Source organism: Vicia villosa, unplaced genomic scaffold (assembly GCF_029867415.1).
Source record: "Vicia villosa cultivar HV-30 ecotype Madison, WI unplaced genomic scaffold, Vvil1.0 ctg.001256F_1_1, whole genome shotgun sequence".
In the NCBI taxonomy this organism is placed as follows: Eukaryota; Viridiplantae; Streptophyta; class Magnoliopsida; order Fabales; family Fabaceae; genus Vicia; species Vicia villosa.
The window spans coordinates 539088-552992 of record NW_026705551.1 but is presented as its reverse complement, the minus strand read 5'-3'; the positions used below and the strand labels follow the sequence as shown (position 1 = coordinate 552992).

The 13905-nt window shown below is 31.5% G+C and overlaps 1 long non-coding RNA gene across 7 annotated transcripts; it reads left to right on the top strand.

Annotated features, from left to right (window-relative positions):
* Nucleotides 1-3432: 3432 nt before the first annotated feature.
* LOC131634198 (uncharacterized) lies at nucleotides 3433-8508 on the top strand. 7 transcript variants are annotated; one of them, XR_009293499.1, is made up of 6 exons: nucleotides 3433-3838; nucleotides 3974-4055; nucleotides 4144-4201; nucleotides 5912-6032; nucleotides 6807-7536; nucleotides 8302-8508. It is a non-coding gene; the product is annotated as an uncharacterized LOC131634198 (long non-coding RNA). The 7 variants fall into 7 exon arrangements; XR_009293500.1 differs by having other exon boundaries at nucleotides 4896-6032; XR_009293497.1 differs by having other exon boundaries at nucleotides 3974-4201; nucleotides 6807-7032; nucleotides 7354-7536.
* Nucleotides 8509-13905: the final 5397 nt, after the last annotated feature.

The following is a 13905-nucleotide window of genomic DNA, read 5'->3' as shown; positions in this document are numbered from 1 at the left end:
TCTTAGAAACTTCTTCATAAATTAATCATTGCCATGAAAAGTAGTTCAAACATCGATAAAACCATCACACTTCGTGTTTATAACTCTGTGATTATAAAAGTAATATAAAATATTCAAATTAACAAAATGCTAAAGGTTCACAATCAATCGATCTCAATCCCGATGTTACATATCAGAGCAAGACCCACTTGACTCAACGAAACTAAATAGCGCACTCCGAAGCTACCTCTTATGCTTCCTGAACTAAACTTGATCACCTGCGTGTTACCCACGTGGAGGCAACATTCAAACAGGAAGGGTGGATAAATCGCAATCATCATGAAAAGCATAAGTAATAGATATAGTAATCATGACATAGGAATAACAACATGGCATTAATCACGACATCTATAATGACAATATTTTTTTTATAGATTAAAATCACATGAGACACTTCAGCTTCCTATTCGAAAATGATTCACATTCTAATAAATTATAGTAATAGTTTTTAATATTATTACTATTTTTTCTGTGTTAGCATATCAGCATACCTTTAATTGGAAGATGGAAGAAACACACATCTTAGTTGTCTCGAAGTAACTGTTTCCCTACATGCAGGTAGGGGTGGGAATAGGCCAGGCCGGCCTACAGGGGCCTATAGCCTAGCCTACTTAAGGCCAGGCCAGGTCAGGCCTATTTGATAAAAAGGTCAGGTTTGGGCTTTTTTAAAAGCCTATTTAATAAAATAGGCCAGGCCCAGGCTATTAAAAAAGCCTATAAAGCTTTGTCGGTCGGCCTATATTTTCATATATATTAAAATTAGTCTAAATAGGTTGGCCTATATATGCATATATATTAGAAAAAGTGTTAAATAGATTGGTCTATATATGCATATATATTAGAAAAAATGCTAAATAGGTCGGTCTTAATGTTCATATATATGCGACCTATAAGGCTTCTTAAGTAATATGAATTAATTGAAAATATTAATAAGAAAGAGGCTTTTAAATAGGCTTTCAGGCCAGGCCAGACTTTTAAAAAGGCCAGGCCAGGCTGAAAAAACGAGCCTATAGTAGGCCATAGGCCAGACTCAGGCCTTGTAAGTTTATCGTAGGCCAGACCCAGGCCTTATAAAGCCTAGCCTAGCCTATTCCCATCCCTACATGCAGGGCATTTACCTTGTGCTCTTATTGCTTTTTTAATGCAAAACTTGCAAAAGATATGGCCACACTTTGTGGCCGTTGCCTCCTCAATAGGATTCATACATATTGGACATTTATAGGGAGATTTTTTTGGAGTTTCAAGTTATTTTTTTCTTAGCTTGTGCGATTTCCTTCTCTTTCTGAGCTAACTTTAATGACAAAATATCAACATGCCAAAAAAATCTAGTTAGAAATATAACTCAAACAAAACTTGCAACTTATTTATTAAATTTTAGGCTTAATAACACTTTTGGTCCTCGTGTTATGACCAACTCACGAATCTGGTCCTTCCATTTTAAAACAGAACAAAGTAGTCCCTAAACTTGTCTAAAAGATGCAATACTGGTCCTAACCCCCATTTCCACTCCAAAAAAGCTGATGTGTCCAAATTTTAAGTGATGTGGCCCAATATTTGTTTACGTGGCATTGCATATTTGGAAATATAAATTATTAATTCATCATCTAAATAATTGATGTAATGAATTTATTAATTCAGAATTATAATATCTTCCCTAATCTCCTCAAATAGAATATACTGGTTCAAACGAAGCAACATCCATCACCATCTTCGGACTCGCCAACAACAACATAAATCTTCCATTCCTCAAAAAACTTGCAGCAGCGAATCACAACAACGATTCAACAACAATCGAGCCACAACGACACGAATCCAAAAACGCACGGACCAGAGATTGAAAGAGGTGATTGAGATCGGAGAAGAAGACGTCGGAGAGAGGGGAGATCACTGTTCATCATCTGCAAAACACAGTCGCAGAATACAGAACCAAAACCCTTAAATTCCATCATCTTCATTTCACCGCACCAAAAAACGTTTCCTCACCGAGCCAAATATCAGCCAAATCGATTCACACAATCATCGAACCGCAACAAACAACATCATCATCCTCAAACCTGCATGTTAAACCCAACACAACAAAGCTAACAACGCAACTCAGAGGAGAAGAGATAAACGAGAAAGCCAGAATCGAGAAAGAGAGGAGGACGAGATTTGAGGCTGCGCGAGGGAGAGTTTATTTGTCGGAAGTTGATCGGAGAAGAAGAGTTGACGGAGGGTGGCGTGCCGGAATCGAAGACGGGGAGAAACTGGCGCAGCGCCGTTTGTATAGAAAAGGGGAAAAAGAAAGTGAATGGGTCACAAATGTCTAACCCTAACCCTAATCCCTTTCTAGCAACAGTGTTCATGAACATGATGAAGATAGTGCAAAGAATTCCATTAAATATGATTTTTTGTTTTAATCTTTTTCTTTATTTTCTGAAGTGTTAAATTAAATATTATTAAATAAAATATTCAGTTTTAATGACGTGTAAATGTCTAGTCAGTCCCTTAATTTGGACACATCAGCTTTTTTGGAGTGGAAATGGGGGTTAGGACCAGTATTGCATCTTTTAGACAAATTTAAGGACTGCTTTGTTCTGTTTTAAAATGGAAGGACCAGATTCGTGAGTTGGTCAAAACACGAGGACCAAAAGTGTTATTAAGCCTAAATTTTAATAACAGTTATGGATTGCATGAAATACTTTAGATGTTGTAAAGAGTTATTTAATAACAGTTATGGATTGCATGAAATACTTTAGATGTTGTAAAGAGTTGTGTAATTTCTAAATATATCATGTAACAACACCAAAAAAAAATCATACAATTTCATATTAGTTAGATTTTGTATCATTTATTTTTTTATAAAAATAATTACTACTATTCAATTTATTAAATGGTCGAGCATATAATAGAAAAAAGAACTTAAAATGACCAACTCAATAAGACCACATCTTATTGCTACACACATAAAAAAATAGTCATAAAGCTAGAAAGTTTATTAATACCCCATGTGGAATCAACATTTATATAAACAATATCACCATTTGGCTACGCCAAAATTGATATTTTGTATCTCCATATTTAATAGCACTTTTAAATAAAATGCTATTAAAAAGGAAACAAATAGATATATAATAGCACTTTACGGTCGAGCGCTATTATAGAATGCTGACAACGTGATTTCGATAGCACTTTATAAAAAAACGCTATTATTAAACTTCACTAAAATAGCATTTTTTATAAAACGCTATTATTACTCTTTCACTAAGATAGCACTTTCTGTAAACGCTATTAATATTCTTCATTTAAAAGATACTATTCACTTATTACTACCTTACACTAGCGTTTTTAAATAAACGCTATCCTTGAACTTCATATAATAAAATAAATAAAAAAGGCGGAAACATTTCATTTTCGCGCACATTATTTTGGCCAAAATTCCACTCACGACTTTTCTCTCTCCAAATAACAAAACCTACTTTGCAAAACCTTTTCAGGTCTCTCAAAACCTTAGATTCACTCACGCCGTCGAACACCAAAACACAACCACGAACTCTCTCAAAACCTTCGATTCACTCTCACCGTCGAACACCGAAACACTACCACGAAGTATTCTCCCTTCGCCAACCTTTCACCATCGATTCATCGATTCACCAACGGAAAGAGGAAGCATGATCGATTCACTATCATTTGTACCCTAATTCAGATTCACTTCTAATTCACCACTCGAACATAAAGAGGAAACACGGAAACATAATAAAGAGCAAAACCCATTCTCCGTCGAACTCAGCACTTCGTCAGCTCACCACCGTCGTATATGGTAATCTTTATTTTCTTATACTATTGATTTGCATTGTGAAATTTGTGAGATTTGAAATTAATGATAGTTTAGTTTCTACATTGTTGACTAATTATAAGAGAATCCCTAATTTTATTGTATGCTACATTATTCAAGATTTGACAAAGTTTTCACCAATATAAGTGATGGATGAATGTTGATTTACTTTGGTGTATACATAATCTGAAGACACCATTTTGTGAGTACATTCTCTTTTGTTGCAACTTGAATGTTGCAAATTCATGAAGATGATTTCATCCTAACTGTGCCATAATTTGTGTTACAAGTCTGCTTTAAAACACCTGAAGTTGGATAGATGAAAGAAATACGAGTACTGCTTTCCTTGTAAGTTTTTTGGCCTTATGCATATGTACACTTTCTACCTACTAGTGAATAAAGTTTATAAACTTGGAAAACCAAAAGCTTTTACTAGTTTAATAAGCTGCAAAGGAGTTCAGAATTGTGTTAGTAGTCTGCGTGAAAGAAAAATCTCGGTCATCTAGACGACACCTCTCAATTTACTCAGGTTTCTTACATGTCTTTGATTCTTTATAAATATAGCTACATGTTCTACCATATAGATCGATCATGGCTCCTTCCTCACCACATGTAGAAAATAACAGTAGCAATGTATTGAAGGATGTAATGATATGGGGCGGAGGAATTGGTTGCCTTGTAGGGATTGTGAATGAAAGGTTTGTTCAAAATAGTAATTATTCTTTAGTGCCCAAGTTACTCGAATCCACAACAATGTTAGATGTACAAAATGTAGCTTTAGGAGGAAACCATGTTTCTTGTTCGGGTTTGGTTGATGAAAGAAAGATTAGAAGAAAATAACTATTTCAACTGCTAACTTTTTTTATTTTGATACCATTGAAATATTAACATATTTGTATAGTTGGTGTTACATTTGTGTGTTTCAAAGTAAAGTTAACTTGTCATTTAACTTAATCATATTTGAGATTTAAGTTATGTTGCATCCCAATATTTCATTGCAACCACCATTCACACTGATTTCATATTTTCATACTGATTTCAGGCAGGCAGTTCCTTGCAGGCAGGCAGTTCATTTAAGCCTCATGTAATTGTAACAGCAGGAAGTTCCTTGCCTTGTTGTAATTGTGCTTGTAGATCAGAGTAGACAACACCCTGTTATACCAGTATTAGGTCTTAAAACACTTATTAGGCATCTGAACACTTATTAGGCTTATTAAAAGTGAAATATGAGTTGGTTCCATTCGGATCTAGTTCAGGATAAAAATTCTATACACAAGAAATTGTATTTTTCCGCTAGTATCAATTGTATAGCATGAGTCGTACATCTGTGAAAGAAACTACAAATCCTTTTCAGTATGTAAATGGTCTCTTATCTGTGTTTTCTACATTATTAATTATTACCTGTTGGATTTTAGAAAAATAAAATGTCATTGGTTATGTTTAAATTGCAGTATGTTACCGCCATAACCCACCAGAGTCATATCTCTCCACTACCTCTAACTAAACAGCCCATCATATGAAATTATGACCATGGCCTTCAAATATGAGTTGGTTCGAGAATCAATAGTTATAAGTTTTAACATCCAGAAATATAATAAAAGGAATCGTTTACCTCGGGAATTATAAATTTATTTGTGAGAAGACAGAATGTGGGAAGTGTACAATACGCAATCAGTGTGGGAGTGAAGTAAAGGGGTAGAAAATTGTGATGATATAAGAAAGCCTCATGAGAAGCCTCATCCTTCCGTTGTAGCCATATCATCTGCCACAGAACCATAGATCCATCCAATCTGGTGAAGTTACAAAAATGATTATTAATAGCTAAAAAAACAGCTCATCAATCATACATATTTCTTAGAATTGAATTCAGATACACTGACAACACGATATAAATAGACATGTTCACCTCTTTTGACTCCCCTCTTATTGTCACCGTACTTCTTATTACCACCCTTATATAAGCTTGTATGGTTTGTTAATTTTTTTAAATTCTTTTATTGTATTTGCTTCTTGATGTTACTCTTGTATGGTATAATAACGTTTTTACACTTTTTACAGGTAAAATATGGCTTCTATTAGTGATGAAGGTGGTTCGTCTAGTAAAGCAAACAATTGATAAATGTGGTGTGATCCGGTTGCAAAAAATCACAAAGCCCAAAGCAATGGAAAGAGGATTGAGGTAAAATAGCGATGTTAAGGATAATTATAATTATCAGAGAAGGAAAGTATTAGTATAGTACTAATTAGGAATCAGGTTTATGATTGGGTAATTAAATAGGTAGTCCACCCACTATCTAAAAAACATCATGTTTACCCAATAGTGGTGTACTGTCAGTGTGTATAAGTCTGTAGTGTGCTTTAAAAGTGTATACTAATTAGAGTATAGCCAAGTTATTTAGAAGTTATTTAATTGTTATTTAATTGGAATCATGGTTATGTCATGTATTTAATAAATAAACAAATTTTATCAAACCATAATGTCTATGTCATGTATTTTAACGCTAACAGACAATAGGTGTCTACCTAAGGTAAGCATATATATCCATCACTTTCATTTTTTTCTAGTACCTAATTGTTTATGAGAACAAAAACAAATTCAAATAACAAATTGGTGAGTTATTTGTGTATACCACAATGTATCATGTAATGTTCTTTGTAAATTGGTGGAGTATTCTAAAATGAACATCATTTCATATTTTATTGAAAAAATGATTACTGTGGATACAACGTAGTGAACCAATTTGTATATCGAGTCTTCTACATGTGTTTTTTTAATTAACTATCATGGATGTAATTTCTTAATCATTTTATCTCATGCTAAGACTAACCAAATTTTTCATGTAGTTAAATTACTTCATACTTTATAGTTTAGTTTCAATGCATGCTCCATGTTATTCTCTAAGTAAATTGTACTATTTAAAATTTCATTCTGTTTCTACTTCACCAATTTCAGCACTAGACCAAAATTTCACCTGCGTTGAGATTAATTCTATCCGCTGCTATGTCCTTTTGAATATTCATGCTAAAGTTGAAGTCGAATAAATATGACAGCATGAAGAAGTAATCGAAACAGTATGTAATACTGGACATACAATTTAGTGTAGAAGTATCTGAGAGAGGAAGAAAGAAACCTACGTCTCGCATTTTCTAATGATGGAATAAACCCTCATGGTATTGAGGTAATACTTTTTTCACTTGGTTATGGATCCTTAAACACATATCAGAGTTTGAAAAGATCATTATTTCATAATATGAGTAAGTAGTGGTTAAATTTAAGATGATTTGTTTTCTACCACGCCCTGTTTCAAAATTTGGTTTTCTTTTCTTTTCCATTTCAGTACCCTTGTAATTGTTTACTAATCAGAAATTCTCTGAATGGATTTTCTAGCTTGTATAATGGGAGAATTGTTTGGTAATTCTTACAAATTAGTGGGAAGCTTTTGTTTGTACACTCGTGATCCTAATTAATATGTCTAAACATTGTTTTTTAATTACTGCAGAAAGTTAGTAATGAAAATCGAGAAAGAGCGTTAAATCCTCAACATCCCTATCGAAAGTCACGTTTAGGGTGTGCTCGTCTAGAAATGTATGTACAGGTAGAAGAGTCAGAAGGGAATGAGATAAATCGTAATCAAGTGTGGAAGGGCTGCCCGCGTCAATAAGGATGGCGTGATTATAAAACAGTATGTATACTTCTTAGTATAATATCTCTGTGTCAGCTTACTTATCAACATATATGTATACTTCTTAGTGTAATGTCTCTGGTTAGATCTGTCGATCCTGAATAAGATTAACTCTGATTATAAAACAATATAGATTTATAGTTGCAATAGTTCGATCAAAGTTAATCAAACCGTGTTAATATTCTGTCGCGAATTGAACTGGTATAGAAATTTGGTTCATTTGTTTTGTGAATTTATATCAGAACAATAATGCTTTACTCTATAAACATTTTGTGCCATTTTACATGTTACTATTTACAAGAATGAGGGGGCTTTGGATTTCAATTAGCTAGTTTGTTATATTCTCATATACTAATGATTACTAACAATGTGCTTAAAAGAGGACCTGTCTGTTCTAACATGTCATTACCAGAGACTTCCAATATTTTAATTCCAGCTTTCCTTTAAAAGGATCAGGTTGTACTTTTTTGAATTTATTCGATTTTTGATGAGCCTGATTGTACTAAATTGTTACTATGGACTAACAATTAGGACCATTGAGTTCATTTTGTGAACTGTAAGTCGCAAATCCATTTTTTCAGGGTGGTTCAGTTGGTTTTTCTTTAATCTTCACTACTGACCATGGTAACATTCATGCTTGATGGAACTTTGATTTTATATCAAACTTCGGTACTAGTTTTTATTGTAAATTTTTAATTACTATATATATCTTGTATTGATTTTTATTGTACAATACATAATCAATATATTCCTTCTATGATACAGGAAAACAAGAAGCATGTATTTTGCCTAGCTAAGTGATTGTATCTAAGGGTTAGGCGCTTTTGGTTCACGAAGTGTGGATACTACTTTGTCCTGTTTTGTTGTCCCTTTTTGTTTTTTTAGGTGCCTTGTTTAGAGAATATGACTGTTTGCTCTAGGATTGAAGTACTCTTAGTTGGAATTAATGCATGCAATATACAAATTTGGCTATGCAAATGTCCTCTTTTTTTAGTACATTAAAATGTTATGATATTTGTAAATAAGTGGATTTGGTATTGAATTAAATGTAGCTTTTTAATATTTTCACCTAAAAGAATGATTTTATGTACTGCAAAAAAAAAAGGTGTACTATAATAGCATTTCATATAGATTGCTATTAATGAAAACATCCTATGATAGCACTTTTAAGAGAAAGGGCTATCATTTTGTCAAAAAAAAAAAGAAAGGGCTATCAAACATTTGCCATATATTAGCATTTTGTTTTAGAGTGCTATCAAATATGTGCCCTATAATAGCGTTTTTTTAAAGTGCTATCAAACATGTGCCCTATAATAGCACTTTGTTTGAAAGTGCTATCAAAATCAAATAAAAAAGAACTATAAAGCGCAAAAAAAAAAAAATCCACTTCAATAGCGCTTAAGTGAAAACGCTATTAAAAACATGTACTTTAATAGCGCTTTTAAAGTGCTATTAAACAAAATCGTTTACAATAGCGGCGCAGTTAATAGCGCTTTTAAGTGCTATCAAAAACAAAAGAAAACGCTATTAAATAACTTTTATGGCATAGTAAGAATGCGAAAAAAAGTATGAAATCCTGTAATTTTCTGCAATAATCATGAAAGATAAACTTCTAAAAACAAAAACATCATTCATTATAAAAATATAATTCAACTATCATTTATTATATTCCTCTTAAATGTTAATATATATATATATATATATATATATATATATATATATATATATATATATATATATATATATATATATATATATATATATATATATATATATATATATATATATATATATATATATATATATATATATATATATATATATATATAGGGCATATCATATGAGAATGACATATTTATATGAGAATGTGAGAATGAATCTGAACCATTGGATTTTAAAATAAATGGTGGCGATTATGGGTGAATCTTTTTTTTCTCTCTCCTACTTCATTTATTTCAAAATGTAGGGAGAGAAAAAAAAGATTCACCTATAATCTCCACCATTTATTTTAAAATTCAATGGTTCAGATTCATTCTCACATTCTCATATAAATATTCCATTCTCATATGATATGCCCTATATATATATATATATATATATATATATATATATATATATATATATTGTAAATTTCAATTTAAAATTTAATGTATATATACTGAATTGACTTTAAAAGTAGAGAACCTTCTCTTGTAGAATTTGTCACGGTGAAATAACTACAGTAGAGAGAACCAAACACACTGAATTATCTTTAAAAGCATTAGGAATATTACACTTAGGGATGGCAACGGGTGCCCGCGGGTGCGGGTTTTATACTACCCAAACCCGCACCCGAAATTACCACCCGAACCCGAACTCAAACCCAAAAGCTATTCGGGTGACAAAATAACACCCACGCCCACACCCGTTTGGTTCGGGTTTTTTCACCCAAACCCAAACCCGCACCTGAAATATCGGGTGGCACCCGAACCCAAACCCAAACCCAGTCAATTCGGGTTTTCACCCGTTGACTCGGGTTCGGGTGCGGGTGGACCTCGTGGGTTTGGGTCTGTTTGCCATCCCTAATTACACTTAAGGAGCTCTAAGTAAGTTGATGCAACAATAAAAAATACCATCCTTTTTAAAGAGTTACCCGATATAAAAAGAGGTCAAGATCTTGTTGAGTTTTTTTCACTTGAATAGACAATAAGTCTAAGGATTTAGAATCAATAAACTCTTATACTTTTTTTTTTTTGGATTACATAAACTCCTATACTTTAAATTTATTAAAACTACTCCCTGACCCACATGTATTAAAAGAACAAACTAATATTAAATACTCGAACATCAATAAGCTGGAATAATATAAATACTTGCAATAATTTAGTTTTTTATTTTTGAAAAATAATACTACACTGGATATTTATAAAACCAAAAGGATACATGTATTTTGATCCAAATACATAAAAATTTTGTTTAAATAAAAATTTTGAGGGAGAAAAGTGTTACCTCTATTCAAATCAACTTCATTCATCATACGAAAACTTCTCGCATTCGCCAATGCCTAAGATGCATAGAGGGAGAAAAAGTGTTCCCTAAAATATAACATCCACTAAAAACTATTGCAAAAGTAGTGATGATAATTTTTTTTATTAATTACTAATTAAATGCTAACATTTCATATCTTTGTCTACAAAAAAAATAGACATTTGGCAATTATGTTTTAGAATCTGCAATAAAAAAAATTGAAGAATTAATTTAACCTCAGCAAAAGCTCTTGGTGAAGTTTCTATGACATCATCATCATTATCGTCAAAAACTCAAAATTATTTTGAGGAACATGAATTGTTTCAGAGGGTCTCTCCCTATGCGAAGATTCTCCAATAAGCAAAACTCCATTTCTTTGTCGATTATCCAAATTCAGAGAATTCATCTTGTAATACTTCACTGCTAAACAATAAAGAACATTAAAAAGGTTAAGTAACACTCAATCAAATCAATTATACTAATGAGAATTGAGATTGCATGAGAAAATCGATAAAAAAATTTACGCTACAATTTAATGGAGGTTGAGAACGTAAAATTGAAGAAACATACGCTGTAATAAAATTGAAGATAGAACTGGAGAGGAAAATAAAATAAACTGGATTCTCAACTTATAGTGATTGTGAGAGCAAGTGTCTATGTGTCATGTCTACCTCAAAGTATATAGAAAAATATTATAATAATAATAATCACAAAAATATAATGATAATATTAATAGTAATAATAATGTATTAATAAAGTATTAATAATTTTGTCTTAAAGTTCTTCATTCTTTCTGTAGTCAAAATTTGCTTTTATTTAATTTTGATATTATGATTATTTATCTATAGAATACATTGTATACAAACATTCAATATAAACATTCCATATTTAATTTTTATGGAATTTTATACAAATACTTTAATTTCAGTCAAAAGTTAAACAATTCCCTTAAATTTTTTTAAATCATTCAATATAAACATTCCAAATTAACTTTGTAAATTAAGTTATGTATACATTTTTAATTTTAACATTAATATCTTTTTATTTAAAAAACATTTAAAAACTAATTAAAAAATTTGCATGGAGATAATATAGGCACTAATATCCCGAACATATTTGTAAAGAATAATATCATTCGGATGTTAATTTTATTACATGAGTTCATACACAAGTGTTTAGATGACATCACAAAATATATAACTGATAGAATACAACATGGTACTTATACATATATTACGAATGTCGGCATAAAAAACTAAAACATAAGCACAACATATAACAACAAAATATGAGACATCTAAGACAACAAATCTTCAAGCCATCTTTATTTACTTTTATCTCTGCTCGAACACCTAGAATGACAACACGAATGTGGTGAGATGCTACATCTGAATGGAGTTACCTCAAGTTCCATTCAACTCCACGGGTTCTCATGCACTATTATATCCGTGTCAAAACTTCTTTACCTCACATGACATATGATCTGTAGGTTTCGAGCATGCGAGATTTAAATGATCCTACTTCATGCATGAATATCATGCACCGGGTTCATCTAACCCATTTGGTACTTCGGGAGCTCATAACATAACATGTTATTGTTCCTCGACCATAACTCATCATACGAGTCTGGATTCGGTTCAAGGACTATCTACTAAATGAGGGACATCTTTCCCTGGCCATAACCTATCACTCAAGTCTGGGTTCAAGTTACATATTTTCTTACAAAATGAAGATGTATTTCCCTAACCATAATTTATCATTCAAGTCTGGATTTGGGTCACCAACTCATTTCAATATAGTTGGAACATCTCTTCCTAATGGATACCTCTTACATGGTTTGGACACGATCCACGGAAATCCACCTCTACATGGAACATTTCTCCCCGACCGTTACCTCTTACATGGGCCTAACAGGGGTCACAAAATTCCAATTCTAAAACATTTTCCTTCCTCGGTCACGGAAACTCATTACCCCGAAACTCAGGTTACAGACAACCATCCGAATCTTTCCCAATAATGGTAGAAATATATAGGCATTGCCCCTGATATTACTCACACTAGTGTAACTCAATTCTCCTTCAAAAACCCATTGTTTGTCACATATACCATCTAGGGTATACTTTAGTGCCTGAACATCACTTACTTATTCCACCTTTAGATACATGTATCGACTAAGGTTTCTATCATGTACGAATCTCATAATCTAGATGAGATAACTCAATCTAGGGTTTCCTTACTATTCAAGGTTCATCACGCTTAGTTAACATGAAACCTAGCACATGCGAGAAACCATCTTAATTGTTGAATCAACTTGTGACAAATTTGTGAAGCATTACACTCAATTTTACTCACTCATTTACTAAGTGATTTATTGAGTGTTATCGAGAGATTTAGCCACAAACTATCACTCATAATCCAACTAGGGAAATCGCACAACATTAACTATCATATATTTTGAGACACATAAACTATCATATATTATACTATAAATACTAGTTTAAAGTAGAAAATATTTCTTTCTATAAATTTGATATGTTGAAATTAAATGATATATAGATAACAAAAGAGTTAAAATATTTGAGATATGAAATTATATAAACCAAGTAGTTTTATTTTTATTTTTTATATCTAGTGGAGATTTCTTTTAAATATGTATTTTTAGTTATCAAAAGCTTTTAGATGTTATTCAAATAAATTGCACTATATGAATTTTAATTTTTCATAAATTATATTAAATAAATCCACTTGAAAAATTATTTTTTTAAGGTCTCCTACTAGATAAAGATGGTTGATTTGATTTCAGAAATTAATCTTAACAATAATTGAGTGGGGCTTGAATTGTACATTTGAGATATTACTTTAGGTAAGATTTTTGTATTATTTATGAAGAAGATTGTGATTTAAAATTTATAAATTCTAATAGTTTGTGAGAAGGGTACGAAAACCAAAGAAAGGTTATGAAAGTCAAGTTTTTTAGGAGAGATCTTTTATTTAAAGACTCCACAAAAATATTAGTAAAATGGTTAACCTATTCATACTTTTGTATCTTGGACTAATTTAGTTCAACTTGGAGCAAAGAGCATTGTGATGTTAGGGTTTTTTACAATACAAACTATTATATATATATATATATATATATATATATATATATATATATATATATATATATATATATATATATATATATATATATATATATATATGAATATAAAACTCCTCTTCATCGTGACTCAAATAAGATTTCAAATCAAGTGAACTCACGAAAAGAAGACATATAAATCCCTTATGTCAATATCAAATGAGTTATAAATTTAAATATTGAACATTCAAAAGTATCCAACAAACATCTATAATTAATGATAT